Here is an 11,410-nt window from a genome sequence, read left to right as displayed (position 1 = left end):
ATATGAAACTCTGACCGCAAAATAAGAAAACAGCCCAGGCTCGATTATTGACTCTGAAGAATAGCGATTTGCTGATGCTCTCTGTAGATGGGTACTCCAGGAAAGTGAAGGTCAAGTCATCTAAATGTGAACGTGCCTGGTGTCTCTGTACAGCGTTCTATAGGTGCCCTGAAGCTACTGTGTTTACCAAGCAATACTGAAAATTGCTCATTTTTCGATTAAAGATATTTAATCTTTCAACTGGTTGTGTTCTGGGAACCTACCACATCACGGCCGACCATGTAGACGTATGACCTGTTGTTGGGGTCGTCTAAGAAGCTGTTGTAGCGGTAACGGAGGTAGTCCTTGCCATTGTACACCTCTCCGATCCCCATGACGGCATCAAAGTCCGATCTGGTCGCTCGTCGAATATGATCAAAACGTGATCGTCCAGTGAAACGTCCTCCTCTGTGTGCTATGACTGCATAGTATCATGCTCTGTATCGCGGTCGGATCTAGATCTGATGACCATCAGTATGCAAAAGGTGGTTGAGTTACAAGTGTGTGACGCATAAATTTATTTATTAAACGAATTGCTATATTGTGCAGTTTGAATGAGTATTAATGTTTGCATTTAGTTATCTGTATCACGTGCATTTACACTCGTCAAAAAAAAAGAAACGCACAGGTAGATTTTTAGTAATTTTATTGTACCTAGTAAAGTCGATATAATATTATACTCAACAACAAAAGTTCATGTGACACCAATATTTTTGTGTATTTTTCAAACAAGTAAAATTTGGTTTTCAATATCGTAGTACATGTATGGAATCAAGTCACAAAAACGCAACTGCTACAGAAAAGCATGCATTCCATGCAAAAGTTGACTTTTATGCAAGCCCCATGCATTTCACTACACAAGAATGGGTTTAAAAACATGTGAATTAACGGGATTCCATATGCACTGTTTAGCATCGTGCTGACAACAACCACTCAAAAACAACAAAATGACGCAATTATTCAACATTACGAAATGCCACGTCTGTCCGAAAATGAGCATCTGCGAGCCATTGGTATGCTTGAAGCAGGATCGAGTAAACGTGATGTTGCAAGACAATTTAATGTCCACAGAAACAGCATTTGGTGTTTATGGCAACGTTGGCAACAGACGAATGCAGTCAGAGACCATCGTCGGAGTAGAAGGCCACGCGTAACCAATAATCGCCAAGTCAAAAACAAAAATATTAAGGGAATAAAGACTGGCAGTATTGAACATTTACTTGCACAATTTGCAGATGATACGACTTTGGTGTTAGATGGATCTGAAAAAGGCCTCTACAATGTGTTAAATACACTCGACTTTTTTGCTAGGTTTTCAGGATTAAAAGTTAACACTGACAAAACCAAATTGATATGGATTGGTTCAAAAAAGAGATAATGATATAAGCTCTGTAAAGAGTGGAATCTTGACTGGACTCCTATAACGTTTAAATTATTGGGAATAAGTTTTTCTATTGATTTGGAAGAAATTATTAACTTAAACTATACAGTTAAATTTGAAAAAATTGAAAGGGAGATGAATGTATGGAAAGCAAGATTATTGACCCCGATAGGTAGAAATACAGTTTTAAAATCACTGTTGTTATCAAAATTAAATCATTTGTTTACATCTATACCTATACCTGTAATGTCACAGCCATATCAGTTTGGGGGGATCAAAGTACCTATTATTAAAGATATGATAGATTCACAAAAACTGTCCTGGGTGAAAATATTACTTTGTAGTAGCTCAAAATGGGTATTACTTTCACTAAATTCTATCCCAAACATTTACAGATTATGGATGGCAGACGCTAAATATGTCACTGATAAAATTATTCCTGATGTAGACAACTACGTTTTGAAAGATGTATTACAAGCCTGGAGCAATTATTTATCAAGTAGTAATATTAGTGATAGTATTGACATTGTAAACTAGGCTTTATGGTTTAATAACAACATTCAGATAGGAAGAAAGTCCATCTTTTATCCGACTTGGTATTGGAAGGGAATTACATTTGTTGGTGATTTTGTGATGGAACGGGTGAAATATATTCTTATGAATCCTTTATTGATAGATACGGAATAATAACAGATTTCCTAACATATCAGGGCATAGATAGTTCAATCAATAATGCAACTTGCCAGAAAAAACAATTGTAACTTTAAGAGTGTGCCTTGAGTCTCTTTTCAACCTATTTTGCCATACAATGTTTCACTACTCGCAAGGTGTAATAAAGGCAGTAAGTCTTCTATAACAAACTCTTACTAAAAGCTTTCATAAAATGTCAGGGAATTCTTAAGTGGAAAGAAACTTTACAGAAATTATTTACCGATGAACAGTGGATTGGATTTAATTTGATGGCAACAAGGTGTACCCAGAGTGTAGAACTGAGATGGTTTCAGTTTAGGATTATCCACTACATATTACCTTTAATAATTACTTACATAGTATTGGTTATAAAGATTCACCAAGTTGCAACTTCTGTGGTACATATATAGTGAAACTATTGTACATGCATTTTATGATTGTGAATATGTTGCTCACATGTGGGAGCTTGTTCGCAACTGGTTAACAACATCTGTGGAAGGAAGACTAGACTTCTGTGAAGAGAATATTTTATTTGGATTAAAGGGGAAGAATAACAACTCTCTCAATGTAATTATATTACTTATCAAATTTATTGAGTTTAAACAATCACGAAAGGGTTTTCAGCTAAAGTTGAAACATATTCAAAGTGAAGTTATAAGATACTACAATATGAGCAAGTTAATTGCTCTCAAATTGCAATTATACAGCTTTCTTTCAGTTCTGGTCTTCCTTCCACAGAGTTTTCAATCCTAGCAAAAAATACTAAAACGATATCATATTTTATGATTGTCTATATTACAATATGTTTCGAAAGTTTGATGTTAAGGGATTGGTTTTTGAATAATGTATAACTGATGGAATGCTACACATTGTATATTATTTGAAATGTGAATAAAGATTTAAAAAACACTTAATGCGCAAGATTACTGTCCATATGAGTTTTGTATGTACTTCTATTATGTATCTTATCTATTGATTTATTATTCAATCAATCAACCAACCAACCAACCAACCAACCAACCAACCAACCAACCAACCAACCAATCAATCAATCAATCAATTAATCAATCTTTATTTTGTACTCAAGAGGCCACAGGCCTTTAGTACATAATACAATTCAACATACTTAATCATTACAATAGAACATCAAATTGAAATAAATTATCTCCCATATATATACATCATGACAACCATAAATATGCTCATTTTTTTCTGGCATGGATAGTATTTAATTAACAGTTAACAATTTCATTTCTGTGGGCAAAAGCATGGTAAATAAACATCGATAAATTCTTTACAACCTCTGTTCTCTCACATTTTAATAAACCTTACATATGTTTGGTTCACTGTAATATTATTTTGGTAAGTATTTTATTCTTAGTTCTAAATATAATGGACATATAAGGAAGTGATACTCGTCTTCTATTTCATTTAAGTTACACATGTTATATTTTCTTTGTTCTCGTGGGGTATTTATATATCTGCCTGTTTCAATATGTAGATCATGCGACATGCAACGAAACCGTGCCAATGCTTTTCTATATTTTGGTATGGTAATATCAACGAGATAGCATTCTCTATAAATGTAAGATTTAAAAAGTTTATAATAAAAGTGTTTATTTGATAATGCTAATGTAACATTTCATCATTGTAAATAAATATGTTTTAGTCTTTGTTTCGGTGACTGGATAATCTCAGCAGTATTATTGACCCGTTGATCATACCAAACATTACCAAAACCAGCTTTAAATAAGAGTTCTCTAACACCAGTTGCCCAGTTTCTTTTACCATTTGAATCAAACAACAATAACATATTATAACACTTTTTTGGAAATCTATACAAAGGCATATTTAAATTTTTTAACCAGTATTTGATAACTTGAATATGTGCAAAAATATACAGTGGATAGCGGCCACAATCACCATAAACCATAACCCCAGGTGTATTAACTTTTACACCTAAATATTTCTTACAAGCATACAAGTGAATCTTTTCGATAGCATCTACTTTTGACAGTCCCCAAATCTCTGCACCATACAATAAAATTGGACTTATTTTTACATCAAAAATTTTGAAAGTGTATTATAATCAAAGTTCAGACCACATGCATTTCGTTGTATACCAGTGAATACCTTTTGAGCTTGTAAGGATGCTTGGCTTCCATGATATGTCCATGAAAGACGGTTAGTAAAATACACTCCTAAATATTTATAAAAACTTGTTATATCAAATTGGTGTAGTTGGGTGTAGTTGAATTCCATAGGAACAATTATTAAATATTTGCATTGCAAATTCATTGATGAAAAACGAAAACAGAAACGGGCTTCATGGGATACTAAAATTAAATAATGACACAAGATGGTTACTTATTCACATAATTGATGTTCAGGTGAAAGGTTATAATTGTTGAATGCAATATGTTTAAACAAAAGATAATAATTGAAGATTGATCAGTTACACTGTGCTGATGCATTGACCAATATTTAGTGTCCATAAGTATAATCATTGTGAGAAAAAATAACAACTAAATATAAAAGTATAACTTAAAATTTTAAAAGCTGTGAACAGCTGTCAATAATTAAACATTTACAAATCTTTAATCGGTACACAATCATGGCGGTCTTCATATATATAGAATAAATGTTAAAATGCTCCTTGAAATTGTTCCAAAATCATACTAGAATCTATAAATTTGTTCTGAAAGGAAACCTATCCCAAATTCAATGTGAAACTAACACTGAAAATATGTATGTAGCATTATATTGATATATCACACACGCGCGCATATCCTGTCATATTCAGCAACGCATGAATGTTATTTTGAAACACGTTTTCTCACGTCCATTTTCTCGCACCTGTTGTGGGATGATCATGTGTGTTTGTTCGGGTCCTGGAATGGTTCATAATTTACCATCGCGCTGTTATTTGCCAATACAAAATCTAATTTATACTCAGTTACATTTAAGATATCGGAGATATGGTTTTTGAAATCAGTTTGTACAAACTTAACGATTTAAAAAGGTTCCTAGCATGAAACGCAAACCACCTTCAATAACGTTATTCAGGTAAGTTCAAGAAAATTCCAAATTTTGTGTTCGCGTTGGTTCCTTGGTATGAATGAAAACATTAGGATATTTTTATATATTAATGTGTTGTTATCTATCAGGAATAAATGTGTGAAATATTTTTATCGATTGGCACTTGTTTAATGAAGCACCGACTGTTTAAAAACGTCCACCCTCTTAACAGCCCCTTAAGCTAAAACAATTAAGTAGACCATAGGTGTATTTATCCGTTGTAACACATTTTCCAAATTGTTATTCTTGCTCTTCAGAGAGCATACGTGAAGTCGATGTATACTGTTAATAAACAAAGTCTCTTTCAAAAACATGCACTTTCTTACATCTGCATAGGTGTTCACGAACCCAAAGAGTTTTCATAATATCCTGAATTATGTGAGTCGTTTTCTCCTCTGATGCCAAGCATAAAAGAACGTCATCTTGGCTGAACGTCATCACGTGATGAAGATGGCGTAAGACATGGTGACGTAATTCGGTGAGGTCACTGCCAAATATGTCAACATGGTACATGCGACGTGCTTTGGTTGGGGTTGCTGTTCCAAGGGTTAACAAAGACACATCGCCCTTTTCGCCGTTCGAGGATGCAAGTATCAGAGAGTCTTGCTGAAACATGTAGTTTATGTTTGAGGTCATCGGTCGAAGTGGCACCCAATCTACAGTGACTTTTCCATCGGGAAACAATTTACTGCATGACAGTTGGGAGGAGAACAGTGTTGCCATGTCATATTGTGTCATTTCCTTTACCATCGGATACGATGTGGATTGCGGTAACCTTGACACCCCAGACAGGCTGCTGGTGTAGTAGACCACATTCTGTAATTAAAGTAGGTTTTGTAAATTGATTGTGACAGTTTGTTTGTTGTATGACGCCGCACTCAGCAGTGACGTCGTTCTGAAAACAATCGGGTCATTAATTCATTAATTGATATTGTGGGAAACGATCCACACTTATCGCAAACCATGTCACCAAACCCTGAGCAAACGACCAATTACGTTGCTTCTTACGACAAGCATAGGATATTTACGTAAATGACAAATTAAGTGATATGCTTCTTCATACTGCTGGCAAAGTGTTCGGATTTGTTGAAAAGTTTAAGATAAAATCAACATCACACAGGCGCTCTAAAATCTAGTTTGGAAAACATTGTAAAATCGCCCGTGGAAAATACTTTGAGGCCAAGAGATATTTCAAAAGTAGCCAACATTCCAAAATATGCATTAAAAACAACTTCAAGCCAAATTATATAATGTTGAAACAAATGACCCCCGTTCATTTTGGAAACTTCTAAGCAAAGGCGGTCTGGCGATGACAGCCTACCAGATAATGAATCATTATTCATCTCTTTTAAATCTTTAAATGTTGTTTTAGCACATGATGACCTTGATATTGATAATCTAGTGAAGTAAACATGGAAGAGAGCACAATACTTAATGCAGCATTAACAAGCAGTAAAATTACAAACTGTTTGAGAATTTAAAAAATTGCAAAGTTGATGGTCTTGATAACATAATTAATAAATATATTTCAACCACCATTGATGTCTTTGTAGATATTTATATCAAACTTTTTAACATGGTTCTTGTTACTGGTACATTACCCGAAAAATGGTTAGTAGGTGTTATTAAACCTATTTTTAAGGGTAAAGGTGACCCATAACACCCCCCCCCCCCCCCCTCATGGAATTATTAAATGCTAGGGAAAAAGGGAAAAAATATTTTGCGCGTTTGTAGATTTTCAAAAAGCATTTGATACAGTTTGGCAATCAGGACTTTGGCAAAAACTATCACAAACTAACTTATCTGGAAACTGTTTTAATGTTATTTATAATATGTACCAGAATATCAAATTATGTGTTTCCTGTAATGGTAATTTAACAAGTTTCTTTTCATGTATGTGAAAATATCAACTTGGTCTCGTCGCTATATGGCTGAAATAATGCCGATGCAACGTTATATTTTAACTCACTCTCTCCTTTCATGATTTCTCGAGTAAAACAAGGAGAAAACCTGACGCATGTCTTGTTTGCAATATTTTCAAATGACCTCGAAGCGGCACTTGTACAGGAATTATGTAAAGGTGACTAATTGAAACCAGATGAATTCCATGATCAAATCGAAAATATTATCACAATATTTGTATTACTGTACGAAGATGATGCAGTGTTATTGGCCACAAATGCTTATGATCTAAAACATATGTAAGACTCATTTCATATACATTGTATATATTGGAGGCTTAAGGTTAATACTACCGAAACGAAATATTAATATTTGTTGGATTAAAAAATGATTATAAACATAATTTCAAAATTGGTCATGATGTTTTGTTTTGAAAAGTCGATTCCTATAACTACCTTGGTGTTCAAAATTCACTTTAACGAAGAATAAGGAAGTAAAATTTATCACTTAAATGTCAACTGCGGCTATTTCACAGTATGGTTATACCAGTTCTTGTCTACAACTGCGATGCATTGGGATTTAAAAACATCTCAACTCTAGAAGGTGTCAATTTGCGTTTTCTAAAATATCTTTTATCACTAAGAAAATGTACTCCAAATTTCATGGTACATAGGGAACTTAGACTCCAACTATTAAACATCGCTAAAATGAGAATGATAAGTTTTCGGGCAAAATAACTTTCCGGGAAATCGTCTAAATTATCCTTTCTTGTATACAAATTGTTATTCAATGACGACCTATTTGGAAAATGTAAACATAAATGGATTACATATATCAAACGAACTTTTGACGAACGTGGACTTAGCCACATCTGGTTTTCACAAAGTTTTAAAATTCCTACTGATCTAAAACATTTAGTACATTAAAATATGAAATGACATTCTTCATGACAAGTCTTCAAAAGGCTTTTAAACGTGCTGCAGGAAAACGTTTGGCGAGTGTTACTTAAGTTTAGAACTTGTAACCATAATCTACCTATTGCAGCTGGGAAATGGAGAAAAATACCTTCAACCGAAAGGAAATGTCCACTTTGTAAACTTACTGACATAGGTGATGAAATCCATTATTTATTTATTTATTTGTCCATCTTTAGAAAACGAAAGAAAACAATTTTTACAGAGATTCTACAACATCAAACCCAATATGCATAAAATGAATTTACTTTTCAATAATTCACGATTCGGAGCATTGAGATAAATGGTCCAAATTCTGTAAAATCACCATGTCATTGTTTAAACCTATCAAGGAACGCCCCCCTATTGAATTGCACTTACATTGCTACTCCAGTGAATCTGTATAAATATGCATGCATGCTCGGCAAAGATGTTTTTTGTATCTATTCTATATTAATATGTATATGTATTGTGTTGTTAAAATAATTTGGTACTTCTGATGTCGGCCTGAGTGTAATTAAAAGTTCAGTTCAGTTCAGCTGGGGACCTAATCCCCCACGGGGATGTTACAGTTTGAAAACAGAAACGTGACTTTGAACAGCATTCACTCAATTCACCGGCAATTCACCCGCATATGAAGGTTGTTTCAGCCTACATATGTATCGGGGATGCGATTTGTAATTAAAATAAATGTTGATATAGTTCTAATAATAAATACATAGCAAAACACTAAAACGATAAAACGTAATACATAAGTCTCACCTTGCAAGAAAGCTCAGGAAAAGAATGTCTTATACTTGGTCTTGCTCTCAAGTTAATGTTGTCTGCAACCGTGACTTCGTATTTGACGGATTCTATACTCTTATACTGCTGTCGTACATATTTTTTCAATGATCGAAAAATCCCTTGACCTTGGAAAGAGGCTTTCACCCTACCGCCACGAGACAGCAAACTCAGTCCCCCATCAATGAGAAAGGATGCAGAGAAGCCAATCTGTAAGACAGGATTTTATTAAAACAAATGATTTGTTCCAGACATTATAAACAATACTTGTGTTGTGAAAACATGAAACTCTGACCGTAAAAATAGAAAAAAAGCCCAGGCCCGATTATTGACTCTGACAAATAGCGATTTGTTGAGACTCTCTGAAGATGCGTACTCTATTGAACTCCAGGAAAGTGAAGGTCACATCACCTAAATGTGAACGTCCCTGGTGTCTCTGGACAGCGTTCTTTAAGTGTCCTCCAGCTACTGTGTTTACCAAGCAATACTGAAAATTGCTCATTTTTCGATTGAATATATTTAATCTTTCAACTGATTGTGTTCTGTGAACCTACCACATCACGGCCGACCATGTAGACGTACGACCTGTTGTTGGGGTCGTCTAAGAAGCTGTTATAGCGGTAACGGAGGTAGTCCTTGCCATTGCACACCTCTCCGATCTCCATGATGGCATCAAAGTCAGATCTGGTCGCTCGTCGAATATCGTGCTTCGCCATATCAGTTGCTCTACAGAAATTATCAATGCGTTGGAACCAGTAAAACGTGAAGGTCCTCCTCTGTGTGCTATTACTGCATAGTATCTTGGTCGGTATCGCGGAAAGTAGTGACGTCGGATCTAGTGAACATCAGTATGCAATAGGTGGTTGAGTTACAGGTGCGTGACGCATACATTTATTTATCAAACGAATTACTTTATTGTGCATTTTGTATTAGTATTAATGTTAGCATTTAGCGCATATACACTCGTCAAAAAGCGAAACGCACAGGTAGACTTTTAGTAAGTTTATTGTACCTGTCATAGCGACTGATTTATGACTACCATTGTCTGCAGTACATTTGACTCGAAGGGCAAATTACCCTGTAGCCATGTCTCCATAACTTAATTGTCATTACGTTTTAGGCGCTAATCACCGTTGTTAATCCTTACCAATATTTCATTGTATATTGACTGTCAGTCAGCCTGGACTACCATATCACTTCCCTTTAACTACTGCTTTTTATAGTATGGCATTTATTGCCCTAATTGATCATTCCAAGAACTGTGTTGGTCAATCACGCCCATATGTCCAATGTCCAAAGCAATGTCATTGTCTCTTTGTCTGTCCATTGTTGTTCATTACTATATATGTGCCACCATTACCATGTTACTTGGGTGTTAGTCAGGCTTGGTATTCCGAGTGATGGCATAGGGACGACCTCGAGCAGGATGTGCCGCTCGTAGGAAACGCCCTGAGGTGAGCTGGAAAGTCCGCTCATCGCTGTGTTTGTGTTGTCAGAGCAGGTATTCCGCTCATTGTGCAATTGTTGTTTATTGTTTACATGTTGTGCATAAAGCGTTCCGGGACAGCGATGTCGATTTTGTCCGTCTTTCCCCCAAGAGCTAATTCCCTGTCAACAATCGCGTTGACATACCTAGTAAAGTCGATATATTTAATTTAATATCATAGATACAAAAAATAAATTTTTGAGCTCGATAGTCACATGTTGCTGTTGTACAAAGGCATTGAAAACTGTTCATTGTCATGTCACATCAGGCCACATGGTTGCGCTGCACTCACTATCTCGTGTGACCAACCCGGGGGGAGCAAGCACGGCTCTGCATCTCCTCGGCACTGACTGGATAAGTGTACGAATTCTGTCCTGCGGAATTCTGCGGCATTCTGCTTGTAACACGTTGGCCAGTTGTGGGAGTGTCTGTGATGTGTTCTGACATTGACGTACACGTCGATCGAGTTCATCCAAGAGGTGTTCGATTGGTTTGAGATCTGGAGATCTCGACGGCCAGGGCAAGAACTTGAGGTTGGCATTATGAAGGTAGTCTACCGTGACACGAGCTATGTACGGTAGAGCGTTGTCCCGTTGAATCAGCTCCCGCTGGTGCTAAATGATTGGGAGGAGGTGAGGTTGAAGAATTTGATTCATGGAGGCGATTTTCTGTCAAATATCCCTGAACTACAACCAAGTGAGATCTCGCGGTGTAGGATATGGCCCCGACACCGTGACAGAACCGTCACCGAATTTGTCAACTTCACGTACACAATGTGGGGCAAAACGCTCATTTCGACGACGATACCTACGTTGTCTTCCATCTCGACGGTGAAGAGGAAATCGCGATTCATCGCTAAATCACACTCGTCTCCAGTTTACGAATTTCCAAGTCTGTAAGGTATGGTACCAACACAAGCGTCGCTGTCGATCGATCTGTTGCAAAACGTAGGTGGAACAGTCGAACGTAACGATCCTGTGCAGGGGTTGTAACTCTTGGTCGGCCTGTTCTCGGACGGTCTGCAGTGGAATTGAACCGTGTGTCTCGGTCACAAAGGCGGCAAATGGTGACGTGGTGGACGTTGAAGTGGCTTGCAAC

The sequence above is a fragment of the Haliotis rufescens genome, unplaced genomic scaffold, assembly GCF_023055435.1.
Source record: "Haliotis rufescens isolate VD_foot unplaced genomic scaffold, xgHalRufe1.0.p SCAF_8, whole genome shotgun sequence".
NCBI lineage: Eukaryota > Metazoa > Mollusca > Gastropoda > Lepetellida > Haliotidae > Haliotis > Haliotis rufescens.
This window is presented reverse-complemented; position numbering follows the sequence as displayed.